This window comes from Phyllostomus discolor, chromosome 11, assembly GCF_004126475.2.
Source record: "Phyllostomus discolor isolate MPI-MPIP mPhyDis1 chromosome 11, mPhyDis1.pri.v3, whole genome shotgun sequence".
Lineage (NCBI taxonomy): Eukaryota > Metazoa > Chordata > Mammalia > Chiroptera > Phyllostomidae > Phyllostomus > Phyllostomus discolor.
Window position 1 is genome coordinate 24,539,279 of NC_040913.2, and position 10,393 is coordinate 24,549,671.

Below are 10,393 nucleotides of genomic sequence, written 5' to 3' on the forward strand. Positions count from 1 at the left end.
AGGATCAATGTGACCCCTGAAGGCAAGTGTGTTGTCTGCGGCTGGGTGATTTCAGCCCAGCCCAAGGGCCACAAGCTGCTGACGCAGGTGGGCTGGGACATAGGCCCAAAGCCTGTGCTCTTTCTTGCCTGCTGTTGCTAATTCCCCTCCCCCATTCTCTTAGGCCAACTGTCCCCTTAACTGCTGAAACAGTCCACTGGCAGCAGCCAGCATCTCAGCCCTGTGGCACACAGCAGTCAGAGGGATCTTTCTATCATCTACATCAGGTCACTCTACTGCCCTGGTCTCAGCCTACCCAGGACCCCTATCACACTTAGAGGGACCCACACTCCTCACCACGGCTGACAAGGACCACTGCAGACTGAGTCGTGCCTACTTCTCCCATTAAGTCTTCATTCTTTTCTCTTTCCTCCCCTTTCTGCTGGTCCTGGAACAGGCTGGCCTCCTTCCTCCCTCAGGGTCTTTACATTTGCCATATTGTCCTCCAGGAATACTCTTCCTCCAGCTCCTCACGAGACCCATGACTCACAGCTCCACTGAAAATCTCCTCCTCTCAGTGGCCTTCCCTGACGTCCTTGTATAACCTAGCCTCCCTCCTCACTCTATCCTCTTATCTTATTGTACTTTCATTTGTAACAGCATTATTTGAAGTTGTATTGACTTGTCTCTCCCTCTCGTTTGTGGATGCTTTGAGGGGAGGGCTGCATTCACCTCAGTCACCACAATATCTGGAGCTACAGGCACAGGTGCTCAATAATATTTGTTGAGTAAATCAATAGTTGGAGGGGTGGATTCACAGATGAAAACAGCACTTTCTCAGTCCCAGCTCTACACACATGTACAAACACATACATACACGTACACACATGTACACACACATGCCCCCCAGGGAAGTGCTCTTTGGTTTCAGCACAAGTTCTGCCCCAGTTTGCACCAATGTCACTGCAGGAGCCACACAGAAGCTGCACCCAAGGGTCCTTTTCAGGGCCAGAAGGTCTCACAGGACCAGGCATCCCACATGGGAAGGTACTTCAACGGGCCAGGGAGGTTTGGGATCTTCACATTGGACAACTGCATTTGAAGTCAAACACTTGCTTTAACAGAAGTTATATTTACTGGTCAGGAAGGGGCCCCATTGAGGACAGGCAGGCTGGGAATAGGTGAGCCTGGGGGGGGCAAAGGGAGTTGCTCGACAACACTTTCCAGGGAGCAGGACGTCCTAAGTCCCCCTGTTCTGTGTTTAGACCCCAGACTAAAGGCTGCCTGGGTTACCACAGAAGCTTCTTTCAGCTTCAAAAACCCTCCTCGTTTGTGTTGGTGCCGCTGGCGATGACTCAGGGCGGGGCCCATCTGGAAGGCTGGGCGGGCCTCTGCTAAGGCCTCGCTGCACCTTCTTTGCTGCTGGATCCTACCTGGCTCCCAGTGTGCAGGCTTTTCTTTCCTCTGTCCTAGAAGGGACTCCAGAGGACTGAGCAGAGGACCCTCGGGTTTTCTGCCAGGTGAACTTCAGCCCGGGGTGTTCACAGCAGCCTCCACTGGAAAGCTCAGGTTCTGAGGCTCCTTGTTGAGGTTGTTTAGTGCAGGAGGAGGCTCCTGGCTGAGGAAGGCTCAGACAGAATGCCTCAGGTTGTAATTGCCCATGGTGGGCAGTGGGGGGGCCAGTGAAGGAAGAGGCATTTTAGCTGTCTTATGTCATTAAACAATTGTCCTCTCTGCAGCGTGTCTCCACCAGCAAGCTTCTAGGTGCTCATCCTCTTTCTACCAAGCTCCAGTTGTTGAATTTTGGGGCTGGGACAGGGAGGTCTTTGTCAGAATTTTCCCCAGGGTGGTGTCCCTTGGGTGCTCATCAGGGGACTGGCTTCTCTGCTTCCACCTTGCCGGGGTGAGACTCTGTGGTGTGAGCCTCGCTCCACCATGCTCTAATCACCGAATTTTGGGGCTGGAGCATCCCCACAGGTGACAATGGCACTGATGAATAACTGAGTCAACACAGATGACTATGCTATTCACTAGGTTTTGTTACTGAATATTCGATCTAAATCCATACTAACCTAATAACAGTAATAATCACTCAGAAGCAATCATCAATAGCATCATACAAGAAAATTGGGGGGATAATGAACCTGAGTCCCAAGGGTTTAGATCAGGTGTGGGTCCTGGGGGCCCCCGTGTCCTGTAAGGCAGAATCAGAGGGGCAGACTCACACTGAAGTTCTTTCTCTCCCGAGGTGAAACGTCTAAGATACCACAAAGTGACCTGCTCTCTGGATGCCTCATCCTAGGTCTGAAGCCGTTTGCTTTTATGCTGCTTTTGGTTTCCGTCGCTCTACTGCACCTGCTCTGAGAGGGTGATGTTGCCTTCAGATGCGCACGTGTTGTCTGCCAGGCTGTACCGGGCGTGCTGCGGGGCTGTGTCATTTCTCTGAGTCACCGCTGCACTGCACATGCGCTGACGCTGCAGAGCTTGATGCTACAGAACGAGTCTTCAGATGTTCTCCATACTCTCCTCCCGAAATCAAAATTTTCCCCAGAATGATGGTCTTTTAAGTATGTGTCTACGGACTGTCGGGGCGACCTTCTTTGGTGTCAGCTTGTCCTCAAGGTCCAGTCGTGGGATTTTCGCGCTGGGACAACCCAGATCTTCCTCGAAATTGTCTTCGGGATGGTATCTCTTGGCTCCTCGACTCAGGATGGGCTCCTCCGCTCCAGCATCAGCTGGGGTGAGTGTCTGGTGTATCGGTATGTTGTCAAAAAGCTCTAATCATGGGATTTTGGTGCTGGGGCAGCCCAGGTCTTCCTCAAAGCTTTCTTCAGGATGATGTCTCTTGGCCCCTCGTCTCCCAACTGGCTTCTCCACTCCAGCCGCTGTTGGAGTGAATGTCTGTGGTATCGACCTATATTTATAACATTCCAGTCGAGGAATTTTCGGTCTGGAGCAGCCATCCGGCTTCCGTCGCCGAATTCTGACAGATTTCTCCTCAGGATGGTGTATTTTATGTGCCCATTTGGGGACAGGCTTCTGTGATTTAGCCTTGGCTGAGATGGTGAAAACAGCATCCCCATAGGGATGATTGCCACCAAGCAGGCAGGGGACCTGGTAGCCACCAGGTGTGAAGGGATAGATGGGAGTCACAGCTGCTGGAAAGAAAATCGGAACTGGTCAGTCACTGACACTGTACATAGTCCTGCCAGGACATTTTCTCTCTCCCAGGTTCTTGTGAAAGCCTTATAATCTGCTTGGCATCAAACACATAACCTTAACCCACCCCTTCTACGAGGGGAATGGGCTGCAAAGGCAATTCTGTGGGCCCCAGGGCAGCAGCAGGAGACCAGAACATCTTCCCCATTCCCTGGGAAACAGAACTCGAAAATAATTGTAATCAGGACTCTCCCCCATCTCTCCCACAATAGGGCCAAGTTTCCTTACAACCTGTCACTTCTGACGCTTTAAGGAAATACCTTCCAGGTTTTGCAAAAAATAATTTTTGATATAAACTGGTTTCAGAACCTCTCTACCTTGGCAACTCCTTTCAACCCTGATTCATGCTGCTTTGTTTCAGTGCACTGAACTCTAGTCCCCTGGTACCTTTATCTTGATTGGAAAAAAGTCCAAATGCTGAGGCAGAGTGACCAGGAGGTTTAGAACTGGATTCTGGGTACCAGGCCTAGGCTTATGTCAGCCCAGCCCTCTGGGGTGCAATTTCCTCAGCCCTCCAGTCTCAGAATCACTCATCACCCCCTTCGGCTCCTTTGTTCTTCCCAGGCACTGAGCCCACCCTTCCCCCAGGACTCAGCAGCTCAGGCTGGATGTGTGTGGGGGGACCCCTGTGAGTGTCTACATGACAGCACCATGAGTGGGACTGGGTTTGAAAGAGAGCTTCATGAGCCGCGCTCAACAATTCTTCCTCACAGTTCTCCATTTATCGTTTGCCAACAGGAATGTACTTGACATTTGCTTAGAGAAAAACCAATAAAGGCTCTAAATGGAAGTATCTTATAGCCCAAAAAGGAAGGCTATATTGATAAAGATGAGAACTTTCTAATCACTTGCCCAGGAATGACATTACACTTGTCCTCAACAGTGAGCAGAAACACTATGGGTCCCTGAGGAGTCCCAGGCCACTGGTATTACGAATAGCTAGAGTAGTTCTCAGGGGTGATGGCCAAGCCCAAAAGGATCATGTGGCAGTCAGGTGAGACTGTGTGTACCCCAGTGCCTCTGTGCAGATGCCCAGCCCAGGTCTACCTGCTCTGCTGCTCTCCAAAGGGACAGTGGACAAATTACAATAGGATTTCATGTACCAATTGCTCATCATCTTTCTCAACCGAACCGACCAGTGTCTGGTAGAGAACTGAGAGGAAGGTGCCCTAGAACACCACATTTATGCAATTACCCTGACATAGAAACCGTGAGGTCATCAATACTCAGTGAGGTCACAGTGGACTCTGTGACTGGATGCTCTCCAGGTTTTGTGGAGAGCAGGCTGGGAGCAGGGAGGCACCCTGCCTGTGCCCTCACATCTGGCCATCCCCACCCATGCCCTTGTCAAATGGCCACTCCCTCTAGAGCACACTGTGGACTGGTACAGCCCTAGGGACCACAGGAACGCAAGAGAAACCCCATTCTTAGATTAGCATGTGCAGCAAGATTTGCCTAAAACAGCTAGGTAAATGGCACTGATCCACAGTATCCAACAGTTGGGCAGGCAGTGATTTGTGTGGCCTGGGGAATCAGGAAAGGTTCCTTCATGGTGGGCAAGTGAGTTTTGGACTCATGAAGAGAATAGGGAAGACAGTTCAATTAGGAGAGTAAAAGCAAAGACAAGCTCTTTTTGACCTTTTTCTACTTCAAATGTCGACTTGTAGAACCCTCAGTTTTTACAACTGAGGATGCAAAGAACCAACAGGTTCAATGGCTAACCGCGGGCTGCAGAGGTAGTAGATAGTTGTTCTGCTCAGAGGTAGGACTTCATGTGGAGGCTATGGGTTTATAGCTGATAGGAATGAAAGAACAAGCTCATCATATTTCAAAGTGACATTGACTGAGATGTTCAAGGTACCCCAAGGCAAAGTGAGGGTCCTGAGTGACTTCACAGAGTGGGAATGATGGGCCCATTTTAATACATCATGGAAAACAGATCCATGACACAATGACATAATGCAAAATGACAACCCAATCGACACCCTCCTCTCCCCCTCCAAAGGGAAAATAATGGCAATGCCACCACCATGAAAGGGCAAGATGTGGCTGCAGAAGTCACCCAGGTGAAAATCATGGTCAACACTGTGAAGAGATGATGGTGAAAGATGATTTGGTTCTCCGCAGAGGAGGGGACAGACACCTCTGCCCTTAGCATGATCAGGGCCACAGAAAAAAGTCGTATTTGAGGCACCCTAAGGTGTGGCCAAGAACTTGCTAGCAATGAGAGATTACCTTCTTTAGGAGGGGTATCTGTGTTGCTGACTTTTCCTAAGCAAAGGTGGGACATTTCTTTGCTGGGGCTGCTGCAGAGATGTGCCCAGAAGGTGTATTGCCTAGGCCACCACTGTAGAAGGTGGGTAACCCTGGTTGAGAAGCACAGCACCTTCTCACACTACGAAGAGGCTTGAATTAGCATGGTGCATGTTCAGACAAAGTTGGGACTAGTTGGAGATGACTCCCTTTGGGGAGTGAGAGGGGAGTAACCTGGGAAGGGGAGGGCTCTGGAGGAGGTCTGTCCTGGCAGGTGGGCTGGCATGAGACCACTCAGAGTCTCCAAGGCTTCAGCGAGAAGTTTCTCACATAACAGGGTACTTGGTTTTGCATTTTATTTTCTTTTAAAGGCACATTTTGTACATTTCTTCTTTTAAACACTATTCATTATAAAGAGTAAAGGAAATGTAGAGTATGTGTGAGCTCTTCCTTATATTCTGTAAAGTATTCGAAAAACTTTGTTTCTATGAAAAGTAGTGTGAATATAAAAGCTTTTCTTCTGAAGTGAAAAGATAAAATAGAAGCAAGCACATAATCTGATTAAAAGTTTCATACCTAATATACAACTCTAAAACTACACTCAACCCTCGATTAAAAAATACTTTTTTTTTTGATGTGTCTATTGGAAGACTTTGTTTAAGTATACTGGGCCCCACCAGGCAACGTGGTTTGTGCAAGGCTGTGTCCCAGTGTTGTCTACACCATGAATTACAAATATGTTTCTATTGTTCAGTATGACTTTTATATTGCTTTTCATAATTTTTGCCTTTGTTTTTATTTAATGTAATAAATATTATTAATTTATAAAATTCAAATTAATATTGTTTTCAACATCTATATATTTATGTACTCTGGGTTTACTTAAAATTTCTAAAGCAGAGATTAATTTCTAATATACTGATTTTATTTTTGATATCTACATGTTTCTAATTATAGCTAAAATTGCAACTTGATGTACTTCCATTTAATCACTTGGAATATACTTTGTGTTCATGTTTCCAGCTTCCTTGTTTATAGTTGCTTGTTTTAAATAACTGTCTACTTTTTCCTTAAGTTGTATTTCTTAAATTTGCTAGATTATGCATTTTTAACCTTTCATATACCATTAACTTGGGCTATACACTTCTAGTTTTGTTTTTTTGTTTTTTTTTTTTGCTTGCATTTATTTTCATTTTATGGAAATAAACATCAAATTTTCTAATTAAAAATGGAATAGCATTTACTCAGAGCCTTATCCAAATTAAAAAGTAATAATCATTGCTAATATTTACTGAGTATTTAATATGATCACAGTCTGTCATAGTACTAGTTCAACTAATCTTATTAGAAACCTTTGAGAAGATTGCTGTTATATCCTCCTATAACAGATGTTGTAACTGTAAACAAAGAGCATTCAAACACTGTTGGGAACCACCCTGTCTGGTTTTAGAAATTGTAACTCCTCACGGCTAAGGCTGAGTAAAAAGACCTTGGGACCAAAAGCCACTAAGGAAAAACAACTTAACTTCCTGGTAGGGACACTGCCTCTGCCCCCTTTTACTTTGCCTTGCTTGGCCCCAGGGTGGATGACTGGTTAGCCAATGATGGGTAAGATTTCTCAAAGGAGGGATGACCTAAGACAGGCATGGTCACAAGGGGGCCCTCAAGGAAGGACTTGGGGGACTATAGAGAAAGGGGATGCTGGACCCTCACCCCTCAGCTTTGACATAGCCTGAGTCCTCATTCTGTCTGCGAGAAGTCTCCTAATCTGTTGGCTGCCTTACTTCCCCTGCCTGATTTAAGCCTGAAACAATTTTGGAGGTGGGTGTGGCCTTGTGCTAGAAAGAGCGGGTTCCCTAGTGGGTGATCAGGCCTAAGAAAGAATGCATAAAATCCTGTGAAACCTGCTTTGCTAATACCCTCAATTTAAATGATAAGTGTCCAAGCATGAAATGAGGTTGTTTCCCCCAAATTTAATGGCCCTTTACCTATCTGACCCTGACTCAGAATAAGCTCTCATAGTTCTTTGAATGTTATGTACTATGTGATCATTACTGCCTGACAGTAATTGATGAGCTTTACCTGTATTCCTATGCAAATTGAACTGAATAAAAGCCCATTGAGGAACAAGCTCCTCACCCTTCTCCTTTGAGAGATCAGCCACCTTTCCTCCCCAAGTAGATCGCGTCTTGGTAAACTTATTCTCATCCATGGCGGTCAGGGAGTCCCTGTAGGTGGAGACCCCCAACAAAACACATTAAAGAGAAATGTATATCCTAACTTTAAAGGTATATTACAGCACATGGGATAAAATACAAAACACTGACCAACATCTCTTTGACTTCATACCACTTGTTCTCTGTTCCAGCCAGGCACAATTTTTCTTACTGCTGTCTCTAGAAAATATGTGCTCATTTTTGCCTTAGACATTTTCCATGTGTCATTCTCTCTGTTTAGAAAGCCTGTACCAGATTTTTTTTTTATTTCATAGATGGCTTCTTGTCATCAGAGAATTAATTCTTCCTTTTTGTCCAAGAAAAAATAAGTCCCTTTTCATCTATCAGTGTGCTGATGGGATTAACTCTGTTTGGTGGCAGGCTGACAAATCCAAATCCTAACTCTGTATTTTGGTATCTGTGAAATCTTAACATAGTAATATATCTTTTAATTTCTCTTTTTATTTACAAGCTGTGGCTAACAATTGAATCAAACTGATTAGCATGTTTTAAAGATTAAGTACACTAAAGCTTAGAAGATAGTCTGGCCAAAGGAAGCCACTTAGAAATGTATTAAAATGTATTAAGATGCGTACATATCAGTGATATATATCCCTTTCTGTGCAAAATGTCTTTTCTTTTCTCCCTGTATTTAAAAGAAAATACTAGAAGGAAGGTGACAAAAATTTGAGGATTATTTTATTTTTTAAGATTTTATGTATTTATTTTTAGGGAAAGGGGAAGGGAGGGAGGAAAAAAAGGAGAGAAACATCAATCAACTGCCTCCCATACACACCTGGACTGGGGACTGAGTGCACAACCCAGTCATATGCCCTGACCAGGTACTGAACTGCCAAACTCTTGCTTTGTAGACAACGCCCAACCAACTGAGCCGCCCCAGCCAGGGCAGAAGACTATTTTAAATTTTATTGAAAAGTAGCATTTTTGTCTATAAACTGGAACTTAGAGATTTCCAGTTTTCTAATCCACTAGGTTATTATAAAACTAAAATTACACTAGATGTGAACCTCATTGTTTTGAAAATAAGAAAGAAGAGAGACATAAAATAGGAATCATATTTTCTTAAGCTTTAATTATGTTTAATGTAGTTCTAATATTTTATGGTTAATTTCTTTGCATTTTTTACTAGTTTGGGAACTAATAAAATAACCTGACAAACTGAAAATACTTCTAAGATGCGTTGGCTTCTTTGGTGTTTAATATGTAGGCTACAGAATGGCTTCTTATATAGTTAATTGTCCCTTCCAAAACTCCTTCTAAAATAAGTTATAATACCTGATGGACTCTTGTCTTGAAGCCCATCTCCCAGGAAGGTGGGGGACTCACATCTGAAAGCCCGTCTCCTGGGCAGATGAAGGACTCACATCTTGAAGCCCATCTTCATATCTCAGTGGAGACAGAGGTTTTTATAAGGAGGGAAAGGGGAACAGAACATAGAGATCAAGGGAGGGGGTTGAAAAGTTCTCTACATGCAGATGAGCACAGTCCATTCCAATAAGGCAAGTGATGGCCTGGTGTGTGTCATCCTGGTTTAGTCATCCTGGTTTCACTCTTCCTGGCTCCATGGATGAAGGTCGGCAAATCTCCCAGAGCTGGGATGCTGGAAGGTCAGTGTCTATATCTTTTGAAGTTAGTTCCTAGGATCATTATACAAACATCTTGTTCATGTACAAGCTTCATATTAGTCCAAGTCAGCATTTACAGAAACAACGTGAAAGGGATGGAGGGGTGAGTTACAATTTCCCACTGTTGTAATTTTCCACTGTTACATGTTCACATTTAAAAATTTTGATCTATAGTGCTGATGAAACGTATGAGAGGGCCTGTGTCCCCTTAGCCTCACCAAATCTGAGTATTTATATTTTTAATTTCTGCTACTCAATGGATCAGCAACTACTATTTCATTATTTTGAATTTCTCAGATTACTAGTGAGACTGAACATTTTCCCAGTGTTTATTATAACTGGTAAATCTGTTCTTATTCTTTGCTTATTTTTCCTTTAGACTGTCTGTCATTTGGGTTCATTTACAGAAGCTCTCTATGTTTTATGGTTATCCATGGTTATTTTAAAAAGTCACCTATGTGGGATATTGAATTGAAGCTATTTAACAGGCATTACTGAATCTTGTCCATATAACGGTCCTGATTTTGACATCCTTCAATATGGTGAGACTATCCAGAACTTGTTAGGAAAAGCCACTACAGTTAATTATATTACCTCATTTTAATATGTTTCTTTTTACCACTTATAAAAGGGAACAGGAAAGTAAGTAAAAGAACACTGAATGGGACAACAAAAAGTATCGGCCTTTGGTCCCTGGCCAGATGGCTTAGCTGGTTGAAGCATCCTCCCATACACCAAAAGATTGTGGGTTCCATGCTTGGTCAGGGCAAACACCTAGGTGGTAGGTTCAGTCTCTGGTCAGAGCTTGTATAGGAGGCAACTGATCTCTCTCTTTCTCTCTCACTCTTTCCCTCTTTCCTTTCTCTCTAAAATTAATCATCATGTCCTCAGGTGAGGATTTTTTTTAAAAAAGGTAGGCCCTCAAATGCATATTATAATCCAGCTCTAATTGACATAAACTAGCATTAAATTTAATCATCTTATGAACTTCAAGCATATTAAAGTATTTTATTACCAAACATAAATTAGGAAGAATTATTCACACCATATCAAATGTACAGATTATTATGGTTTTTTTAC